The 10,826-nt window shown below is 47.8% G+C and overlaps 1 protein-coding gene across 3 annotated transcripts in view; it reads right to left on the reverse strand.

Annotated features, from left to right (window-relative positions):
* SV2B (synaptic vesicle glycoprotein 2B) overlaps positions 1–10,457 on the reverse strand; it is a 96,020-nt gene extending 85,563 nt beyond the window's left edge. Inside the window, exon 1 of one of the 3 annotated variants that reach the window (XM_030578766.1) lies at positions 10,271–10,457. The gene's annotated coding sequence lies outside the window, so the exon portion shown is untranslated. Of the gene's footprint in view, positions 1–3,013; positions 3,182–9,535; positions 9,594–10,270 lie in introns of those variants that run through there. The other 2 variants (XM_030578771.1, XM_030578767.1) reach the window with 2 other exon arrangements.
* Between the last annotated feature and the right edge of the window lie 369 nt (positions 10,458–10,826).

Below are 10,826 nucleotides of genomic sequence, written 5' to 3' on the forward strand. Positions count from 1 at the left end.
AAAAAAGAGAGAGAGAGAGAGAGACGGGCATGAGGTGATTGGATTTATATTTATGTTGAATAAATGTGGAAGTTTTCCCCTCTATAAAAGTTTCTCTTTACAGTTTCTCAGTTACATCTTCTTGATGGGCTAAATATCCCATGGCATCAATGCACAGTACCGCAGACCTCCACTGGAACTGCCATGTACTCTACTGTGTTCTTTGTTCAGGATATCTTGATCTCATAAGGAAGGTTCAAGACTCTGCCATGACAGTGATAGTTTCTGAGTGCAATCGCTGATCATCATGGGTAGATATTTAAAAGGGGACAAATCCATCCATTTTATTCCATTTGGCTATACTAAAAGACCAACCTTCAAACAGGAGTCCTGACTGGACATTAAAGCATCTGGAAGACATCAGGTTCTGTTCCCATCTGTATACAGGAACACGTCCCCCAAACATAATGTCATTGCCATCAAGGAAATATCTTTGGGATGCTACAAATCACACACACACTCACACACATACACATACACACCCCTACTGTAGCATTTATTTGACTGGCCCCCTGAAAAAGAGCAGACTTTGAAGAGTTAAAGACTCATTGTCAGGTCAAATTTGGCCCCAAAATTACACTTCTGAGCACGTATCAATCCTAACACAAAGAGGGATGTTTCCCGGATTTTTTTTTTTGCTTTGATTTTACAACTGCAAGGTGTTTGTTTTTTTTTAATGCAGTTAACCTTCCTGTTCAGTGCCTGGAATCCCAAAAAACTGCAGCATTGGGGGACTGGAGAAACCTGTAGGTGAAACTTACTAGGGGACAAAAAAAAACATTGAAATTGACCATTCTCTTTTCGAAGTTCAAGTGGAGAGAAATTTCATAAGTAAACAAACACCACCCAATAGATAATTAAAAATGAATTGGATGTCTACATTTCTTCCATTTTTATAATCTAACTAGGCACGGGAATTAATTGATAGAAATTTCTATTTTTTAACTTGACAGTGTCTTTCCAAAAACACATAGCAATGAAAGATTTATGCTCCTTTAGAAACCAAGCCTTGTGGTTTTATTAAAGGCAACAAAGGCTGTTCTCTCTGGGCCATACAAAAAGCACTTAGAAACTTTGCTCTGCAGTCTCTCTGTTTGTTCAGTGGCATCATAGAGGCAATAGCCAAGGCCCACAAATACCCCAGTCTAGAGTTACTGGGCTATCCCCTCATTGTACAGCATCTGGATGGCAAGAGGCATGCAAACCCTTCCACTTTTAGTGCTTGTTCTTCAGCCATTGTTCCGGTGCTATTTTAATTGGTGGCTTTGATACAAACTCTGTTACTTTGAAATACGTCTGAAGCAACCACCCACAGGCTCAACAAAAGTCAGCTGCCTAGCAGAACTGGGTCTTTAACTAAAAGTTTAATGTAACTGTGCTGGAAACCATAGGGAGGCTCTAAAGTTAGCACTTAAAATAGGAGTCCTCCTTAGTGCAAGTTTCACGGTCTGTAGAAACAATCAGAAGAATGTCTGTGATGGAGGGAGGTCAGGACCGGCGCTAGTATTTTTAGCACCCTAGGTGCACGGCCATTTTGCCGCCCCGCGTGCTGTACCCGCAGCTCCGGTGGACCTGCTGCAGTCGTGCCTGCGGAGGGTCCCCTGGTTCGCGGCTCCAGTGGAGCTGCCGCAGTCGTGCCTGCGGGAGGTCCACCGGAGCCGCGGGAGCAGCGGACAGTCCGCAGAAATGCCTGCGGCAGCTCCACTGGAGCCGCAGGACCAGCGGACCTTCCGCAGGCATGACTGCGGCAGGTCCACCAGAGCCGCCTGCTGCCCGCCCCCGGCAAAATGCCGCCCCCCAATAATCCTGGCGCCCTAGGAGATTGCCTAGGCCGCCTAAATGGAAGCGCCGGCCCTGAGGGAGGTTATTGTGCACATGGTGGTTTAATTTTTATGAGCAAACCAGTTTGATTGTTTTCTCTAGGCAGATCTCTGTTAACCCTAATCTCGGAAACACAGAAGGAACCCATTCTGGAATCACCAAACCGAAAGCTTTTACAAGCCCCTCTCACAAAGGGGTCTCGGGAACTCCCAGACCAAGGTACTAGTTTTAGGAAGGGATTCAGAGATGCTAAGAGGGTCAGTGTTTTCCATCTATCAGCAGACTAATTGAAACTGCATCATCACACTTTTCATTTCCCTCCTACCACTAGAGGTATATTATGGACAGACCTTTGCTGACCCAACACAGCCAGACTGCTGTTAAGGTTACTACTCACTGTTCCTCTTTAAGCAAATGAGGCCAAGTTCACCCGTGGCATAACTGCGCTGGTAATCACGATAATCTGTCCCAGGCTGTCTATCAGCTCAAGAGTATCATAAATTAAACCAGCTCAATGCCTTCAAATTCAACATAAGCAGATGTTTGGGACACAGAATATCTCACGGTTCGACTAGCCTCTCATTTTTATCTGCAACTACCTCACTGCTTCTCTCTCTATTTTAAATGCATGTAATACTGGGGAGGCCAGTTCTGGGGACTAATGCAGACTTTGCTGACCAGGAGAAAGTTCAGCGCACAGGAAAGCTGAAGGGCTTTATTTCTTAGCTGAGACACCTATTCATGAATGACTTTCCAAAGCCAGCGCTGCGAAAGACATCAGATAGAAACCGAAGCATTCCACAAGCTACACCCACAGAACTGCATGACAGAGAGTGCTGTGGGATCTATCTAATAACCAGACCTAATTGGAAAAGGTGCATAGAAACATCCACAGAGGGAAAACATAACGTCAGCTACTGCCCTTGTACCTGGCTAGGTACTTCAACTGCATTCATCAGCGTATGGCCTGGAGCCATGCACTAGTGATAAATAAATTGCTCTAATAAACATTTGTTCCTGGAAAGGCTTCCATCTAAATTATATTGACTCTGCTATTTGTCCATCTCTTTCATAACTTTCTCCCCTCTCTGCCGTTTATCTTTTTAAGCCTCGTCTCTATCTCATTGTAACCAAATGGAAAAGCATCTCTTACCAGAACTAGATGTTTCATCCCAGAATCACCAGTCATTTGCCAATCATTTCTCCCACTGCTCTCACCCACAGCAGCCCCTGGAAGAGCTGCCTTTGCCACTACGCTGTCACAAGCTGGGGATTAGGAGTAAATGCTCTGCGAGCCAAGCAGATCATCCCACTGCAAACGGAACGGAGGCACCAGCAGTGGACGAGACCATCAGCCAACACAAAAAAACACACCCACCCCAGCAACAAAGCAGGTGGAGGATAGGGAGGCTGCAGACAGAGTGGGAGAGCAGGTGGGGGAGGGAGGGCGCCAGGCAGCCGGAGATGCTGAAGTGACAGATGTGTTGACTTTAATTTAAACAGGAAATTGATAATGCTCAACACAGAGAGAAAGACAACAGCTGATATTAAAAGCAGTGGCTGTTTGCGCTCGGTGGCCTTTTCTTCTCTTTGTTCCATTGGAGCTTTTTAGTTTAATTCTGGCTCTAACACGAAAAAGCGATAACGAGCAGCACTGACTCTACCTGTCAATCAAAGCAAAGCAAGTACTGATGTTGCCAGCAGGGTCTCAGGCGAGAGTGAAAGAGGTATTTCCCTTCCAACAGCTACTTACAAGGACAGTCATGGATTCCTTGCTCTAATAAAACTCTCACCGAAGTTATTTATCTGACATCATCCAGATGACTTCAGTAAGAGTTGGACCAAAATACCGAGTGCCAAGATAGGGCACAAAACTTGCCTTAATTTGGGGAAGAGAAACTACAATAGGACCAAAAATGCCAGATTTAAGTTTCTGAGGAAGTACAACAAAGAGCTGAGAGTATGTTAGACACAATTTAAAGGCATGAACAATGGCGCCCCTTGACTGAATTAACTTCCCCATGAAAAGATCAGTGTCATTCCCCACAGTTTAACGCTGATGCAGCTGAAGCCCTCTCAGGCGCTGGATTTCTAAGGATGGGTTTGTGGGACAGCAGTTGCACCCAGAGCCTGTCACTCCAGGATCCGACAAGAGTTAACTTTTATTGTCATCAGAATTCACTCCTGGCTAAAACGACATAGTAGCAACGTCGGAGGCCAGTGGTGAAAGTGCAGAAGGAAACTAGGGGAATAAAAAACGTCTAGCCATTTTTGAGTGAAAGGAGAGGCAGAATAAATACATAAATAAAGGGTGGTGGGGGTGGGGGTGTAAAGTGAACCCTAAGAACTGGGGGGGCAGAGGCAGAACCTCAGCTCAAATAAATCCCAGAGGAAGTAACAATAGCCTCTGACTCTTCCAAAGAGTGGCCCTGTTGCTGCTTCAGAAATGGATCTCCAGTTTCAAGTGAATTTAGTGCTGGCAAAAGGAGCTGGCCTGATAGCCCTGGAGAACTGAGTCATGTATCCCTGGGACACGTACAACACGTGCAATAGCAGTGCACCCACGCCTGTCACCCACCAAAACTCTGACTCGGGGAGCCCACCCTTAGAGGGGAGGGGAGTTTATTCTCTATGGCACATTCAGTCTTTGTGGTGAGAAAGTCAACAAGGGACACTTTTTTGTTATGCTGACACTTGTTCACTAGGCACCAGACTGAGACCCACCAGTTCATTGCACAGGAAGCCATCACACAACTCGTGGTGAGAAGGATTTTCTTTCCCTAATGCCATCCAGTCCTCCTGACATCACATCCCAGCCCTTCCAACCCCATCTTTTCCCTGGCTGTGTCGCCTTCCTGCTCCCATGCTGCCAGACGCATCATTTAATATTGATAGTGATTCATTCCCACTCAAGACAGATGGGATGGACCTGCAGACCCAGGGCTTAGTTTCTATGGCCAGCCAAAGCAGGTCAGATGCTGGCAGAGCAAGGCAGGTCAGGAATAGCTTCCAGAGGGAGAGCGATGCACCTGATAAGCAACCCAGAGAGCTTCCCTTCCCCTTGTCAGAAGAAATGGCATGTGACAGGGAAGCAGGAATACTGCACACTGGGAAAGGGCTGTTTTGTGCCTGTCATCCCGCCCTTTATCTGCTGCCGCACTCAGCTCCACAATCCTTTAGAAAGCTTCACTTTCTTTCTTAAAGATCACCCCATGACGTTCCGTGTAGCATTGCGCGTCACTCCTGTGTCACTGCGCATCTAAGCCGGGAGCAAGCTCTTGGAGGGATGCACAAGCCTGCCAGCAGCAACCTTCCCTCCACCATCCTCATCCCATCTGTTGCCCCGTATGTGTCCGTAAAGCCAGTCTATTCCATGGTGGCCTCCTGGAGCGGGGGAGGCCTGGTGAGGCATTTAAAGCAGTCTAATCCCCAGGTTGGATAATTCACGGAAAGAGGATTACCCACTCTGAACAGAACCCTCGCCTAAATATAGACTGGCCCCTCCTTTTCATCTCGCACAGCGACATTTCCCCCACTCCATTCCCCCCAGCTAGTCCCAGAAGGCTGATTCTGTTCTCACTTGCCCCAGAGTATATCCAGAGAACACCATTGTAGTCAGGCCAGTCACTCTGGAATAAAACCATTGTCAGCGAGAACAGAATCAGGTCCCTAGTCAGAATGTCAAAGGCAGCACTACGGATGCAGTGAAATACTCAGACACATGCGCATTCCTACTGAGAAAGCAACTGACTATACCACATAGTGGTTGTTTGTTGGGGCCTCATGGTGCCTATTTGGAGTCCATAGTTATGGTCTACTCTAGAAGATGAAAGCTAGCTCCTGGGGCACACTGGCAATGTGAAATTACAGCATAGCGTGGTATGCACATTATGGAGAGGGGGGACTACACTTGCCCCCTTCGTGCCAGTGTGGTGGGACAAAGGAGCTAAACCAACTCTACACCATCCCCCCCTCACATGCTCCATCATAATAAGGGTCTTGGGGATGTGGCCACGGAGGAGGGTATGCCAACGTGCTGATGAGCTCCAGCAATCTCCGGCTGTCACAATGCCCCATTGAGGGCTGTTGGAGCCAATGTAGGCTAGAGCAGCCCTGAGGCTGTTCTAAATTGCATCAACAGACTAAGTAGACCCCCTTCTGACTCCAAGACCAGGAGAGCACAAAAATGATGTAAAGCCACCTTTGCCTTCCTGCTGTCCACCCAGCTCAGGGCCTGCACTGAGTAGACCTCGGGGTCAGGACCTGGGAGTGGAAGGTCAGTTAAGGAGCTGCTTTTCCCTGCAGTCCCAGACTAAAAAGGGGAGGAGCTGTCAGATAGTTGCCTCCCCTTCTGTCCCTTACATATTTATGGGAATAAGAAGAATACCATCCACAGTTGCACGACTTAAGATAGAAACATCTCAGAGAGATCAACCTCCAGGCAGCAGCCAGCCACTAACGGCCTGAGGTAGGAAGGAACTCTCCCAATATCCATTAGGGAGCTTTACAGCCTTTTTCTAAGCATCCAGTGACAATCACTGTCAAAGACAGGATTCTGGACTAACTGGGCCATGGGTCTGATCCAAGATGGCAATTCCTACGCCCTACAGCTCTGCTCTCATAGCAGGTGACCAGGCATTGAGCTGTCTCCTGCTGCTGGCTGGAGTTCTCTCATTTTGGAGGACTCTGGACTCTGCAGCAGAAAGGGGGATAAGATGAGGGGCTGCTGAAGATATTACTGTAGGGCTCTTCAGCTCAGTTTTCCACCAAGTTTCTTCTCTGTACAGTGAGGGGCTTAAGTCAAGGCTGGCCCTGCAAACTGGGTGTTTCAGTGACTCAGTGCATGCCCCTCCATGCCCCTGCCCAGATGCCCCAGGCTCCCTGTTCTCACAGTATCTTTAGTTCACTGCCAAGGCTCCTTTTTTCTTGCAGGACTTTAAGCTGCTGTAACATTAAACTGCTGTAACATTAAAGCTGCTGTAACATTAAACTGCTCATTAGCATGGGAGTAATTCCATAATCTTTTCAGATGAGACCTTTTTCCAAAGGCTCAGCTCGTGAGCTGGAAAATTAATTTGGGGAGTCCTGGGCTTCCCCGGTCAGGGCTGTTCACAGTCCCAGGATTTTGTACCACGGCCAGAAAACTATTACTGCCAGCACTGAGCAGCGGAGGGAGAGTCTGTGTCTCTCAGACTTGGTATGGAGAATGAGGGTAGCTTAAATAGTGGCACTAGATATTGTACATCAGATAAGAGACAGCCCCTTCAGCACATGCGTTCTGCCTTTAACTCCAGATACCCATTGCTCAGAGGTGCCATTTTACCCCACGATTCGCTATTTGGAGTCGGCAGGATTACCACGGTCACATGGGAGATGGGGGGTTAAAATTTCTTTAGCTCTCCCTCCCTTCTGCCTGCCAACCTCCACCTTTCCTCCCAGCTCTGGCTCTACGTTCCGTTCTTGTGTCAGAATGTACAGAGGTAAACACGTATCTCCATACCTGTGTATGTCCCTTCTCCAGCTTCCTGCCTCTTCCTGGCAGTCCCCCACTCAAGTATGCTGACACGCTCATGACTCCAGGATAATAAATGCCCTGACATAGATGCTCACTCCTTCCATAGCATATTGCACACTCACTTTTGTCCCAGTAGTTTACGGCACCCCAGGAAGTGTCTGCACTCACATTTCATAGAAACTAACTGCCAGTTGCGCACACAAACGCTGTATACATTTGCACACATGGAATGGTGCAGGGCTGCTTTTGGGGCAGCACCCTGCTGTGCTCTTACGAGTAAAAGTGAAAAATCAGAGCCTGCTGGAAGAACTGATGAATGCGTGCCCCATCTCTCCAGATCAGTTCCCTGAATAAAGATCTGTCTGATGTTGGCCTCTGCATTGCAGCACGTCACAGACCCCAGATGGGTGCAAATAACACGTCCTCTGCCAACTGAGGGAGCTGAATGGCAAACCAGATAAGCGCCTCACTGCCTGGTGGCTTTCTGTTTGTACAGCAGTGATGTGCCGGTAACATTCCCAGGGTACCCACAATCAGTGTTTCAGCCCTTTCAGAAAATCAAGAGGCATCTTATATGGTCAGAGTTCTGGAGAATGCAACCCAGTCTTTGGCATCTGCTCCCAGCCTGCTGGCTGAAAGACCCCGCCAAACTCTCTGTAGAAAAGAAGTATGACACAGGTTCATCAGTGCTGGATGGATAAATCCCAAACAAATGCAATCTTTTCTTTTGGCAATGGACCGCTCTCCAGCCAGCCTGGGGAAATGCAACTGGGGGCCAGACGCTTGGTACAAAACGTTGTGAGGTGCTGAGCAATTCCTGCAAGTTGCTGGACCCTCTGCACCCCTGTTAACTTCAGTGGAAGCTGAGGATGCTCAGCATAACACAAGATCCAGGCAGGAGATGCTGGCAAAGCTGATGCATAAACCCCCACATCACAGGGCAACCTATATTTCCAAATATCCCTGCACAAGGAAGGCATTGTCCGCCCTCCCATGCAGGGAAGGCTGTAAGAAACTTTCATTCTTGTAGGTCCAGGTGACCCACAGAGTGGCACGTCCCAATGGCCCTTTGATCAGCAGAGCCCAAAGCCCATCGGTGTTCCCCGCACCACCAGGAGCCCAGGAAATTCAGGGAAGGGAGGTGATGTTTGGGTTACTTCATTGAACAGATGAGACTTAAAGAACCAAGCTGTTAAGAGCAAGAAAAGGTGAGAAGCCAGTAGAAGCAGAGGGTCCTCCTGCAAATGGCCCAGGACTGTAGAGGATCCTCAGATCTGCAGGGCTTGTGGGCAAACACTTTCCTTTTTCCACTGAAGGGTGGAGGGCAACCCTGCTCCTCCCAATGGAAGACTCTGGAGGAAACGCTAGGCGGTCTCCTCTCCTCAAAGCCCCCGCCCATGTATCCTGTGAGAGGAGGTGACCTGGTTGTGATTACAAGTGACCAACAGGATAAGTTGGCAGCCTGATGTGCAATTCTTGCAGAAGTGGTAGAGTTAATTGCCAGCTGAGAAGCAGGCATGTGGCTGGGTCTTTTCACCAGAAGGTGAACAATGCAACACTATTGTATATTTAAATCTGATGAGCCAAGCAATGGGATTAACTCTTTCTCTCTTTCCTCTTGCATATGACAAGAAATAGGAGCCTGGATAGTCATGGCTTGCTTGCAGCAATTTTAAAGTCCTGCCAGGAACATCACTCACTCCCTACCTGCCTTTCATTTCTGCCTAGGCTTTCCATGGGAAGAAAGCCCTCTGAGCCCACGTATTCAGGTGTTGTGTGAAAAGCACCTGATCAAAACCCAGCTGGGGTTCCCCTTTGCACACAGAAGAAAGCACTACAGTCCAGGTCCCCTCCTCCCCGCTCCGCTACAATCCATCTGTTGGTTTGGTCAGAGCTATGGGCACACATGTCAAGGAGCCTTTTGATGGATCCAGTTCATGCCTGTGGTTTTTATGGGATCTCAGTATAATGGAATGTATTATTGCAGTCTACGTATGTAATGAAAATCTCTGCTGAACAGCACCTGTCCCCAGACACACACGCATGCACACACAGACACACGTGTGCAAACACACACACACAGAGGTTTATTTAACCAGATCAGGTACAGCAGAGAAGCCAAGACATATTACAGACACAGTTCAAACTGAAAATCCTTACCTTGCCCTCAGTGGCTGCTTTTATTCTCTGCTGACAGAAGTGACCAGCTGCTGATTTTAGTTTCAGCTACGTTTATGATACCCCGAAATAGACAGGATTATTTAAAAAGGACAGTTAACATACAGGTTTGCCGTGTTGTGCCTGGGGCGGGGGAGGGTGAGGACCCTACACACCCACACATGACTCCTCCAGATACAAACACGTCTGTACACACCCCCACCCAAGCATATGCATTTATATACACCTCACCCATGCACACCCCCACAGCCCACCGCTTTCCCCAGACACACACCATTGGCATGTATATTAAAATAACCCTGTCTGACTTCAGCCTAAGCACCTTCAACACAGCTAACGCTACAAACTGCAGCTCATTACCACTCTTGGACAAGAAGAAACAGAGCCAGGGAGGGAAACAGTGTTAGTCTGAATTGTTGTTTTGGTCTTGACTGCTCTGACACTGCTGATCTAGTTAAAATAACAAAGTACCCTACGATTCCTGTTACTTCATCCCAGCCGGGCTGCTGAGCCCGTGCCCTTGAGCCTCCTTATTTTCAGTGACATTTTGCTTTTGTTTTATTTTATTTGGTTTCCCTATTTCTTGACAGCACTCAGATGTTAGCTGGGCACCCAGCTAACTAATCCTGGGGACTGAGATCCCATCAGCCATTAGCTTTCCCTGTAAAATGCCTGTTGTCTGTTTCTACTATTGTAGGAGAAATGACTTGCTCTTACCTGCAATGTGAAGTTATTTGCTTCTGCTGCTGCTCTGTGCTCAGTTCGGCTCCGGAGTTCCAAGAAAGAGGGCTGCACTGCACTGGAATCTCCTGTAACAATGATGCAGTCCAGCCAGCCAGTGCATGTTAATGATGCACCAGAGGGGACCCCAGTGGAGGGAGAACAGGGCTGTGTCATACCTGCATCACTGCCCCCACAGCAAGAAAGAGAGAGGGAGGGAGGCAGTGTGCAAAAGCAGAGAGAGAGAGAGAGAGAGAGAGATTTCAAGGCAGGCAGAGAGAGAAAGGAAAAGCTTGTGTAATTTAATCAGGATAATAAAGTAACCAGACCACTGTCTGAACATTAAAGATTTTCTAGGCAAGCTTCTTGGTTACACAGGGGAATATATTTACTGCTATAATACAGATACGTATTTTGGCTCTAGAGTTAAATGGAATCCAGGATGTTTCCTTGCTGCTTTATTTGGGCAACCACATTATTATTTCCTCCACCTCCACATAGAATCATAGACTATTAGGGTTGGAAGAGACCTCAGGAGGTCTCACATCTGGTG

This window comes from Gopherus evgoodei, chromosome 10 (assembly GCF_007399415.2).
Source record: "Gopherus evgoodei ecotype Sinaloan lineage chromosome 10, rGopEvg1_v1.p, whole genome shotgun sequence".
Classification (NCBI taxonomy): Eukaryota; Metazoa; Chordata; order Testudines; family Testudinidae; genus Gopherus; species Gopherus evgoodei.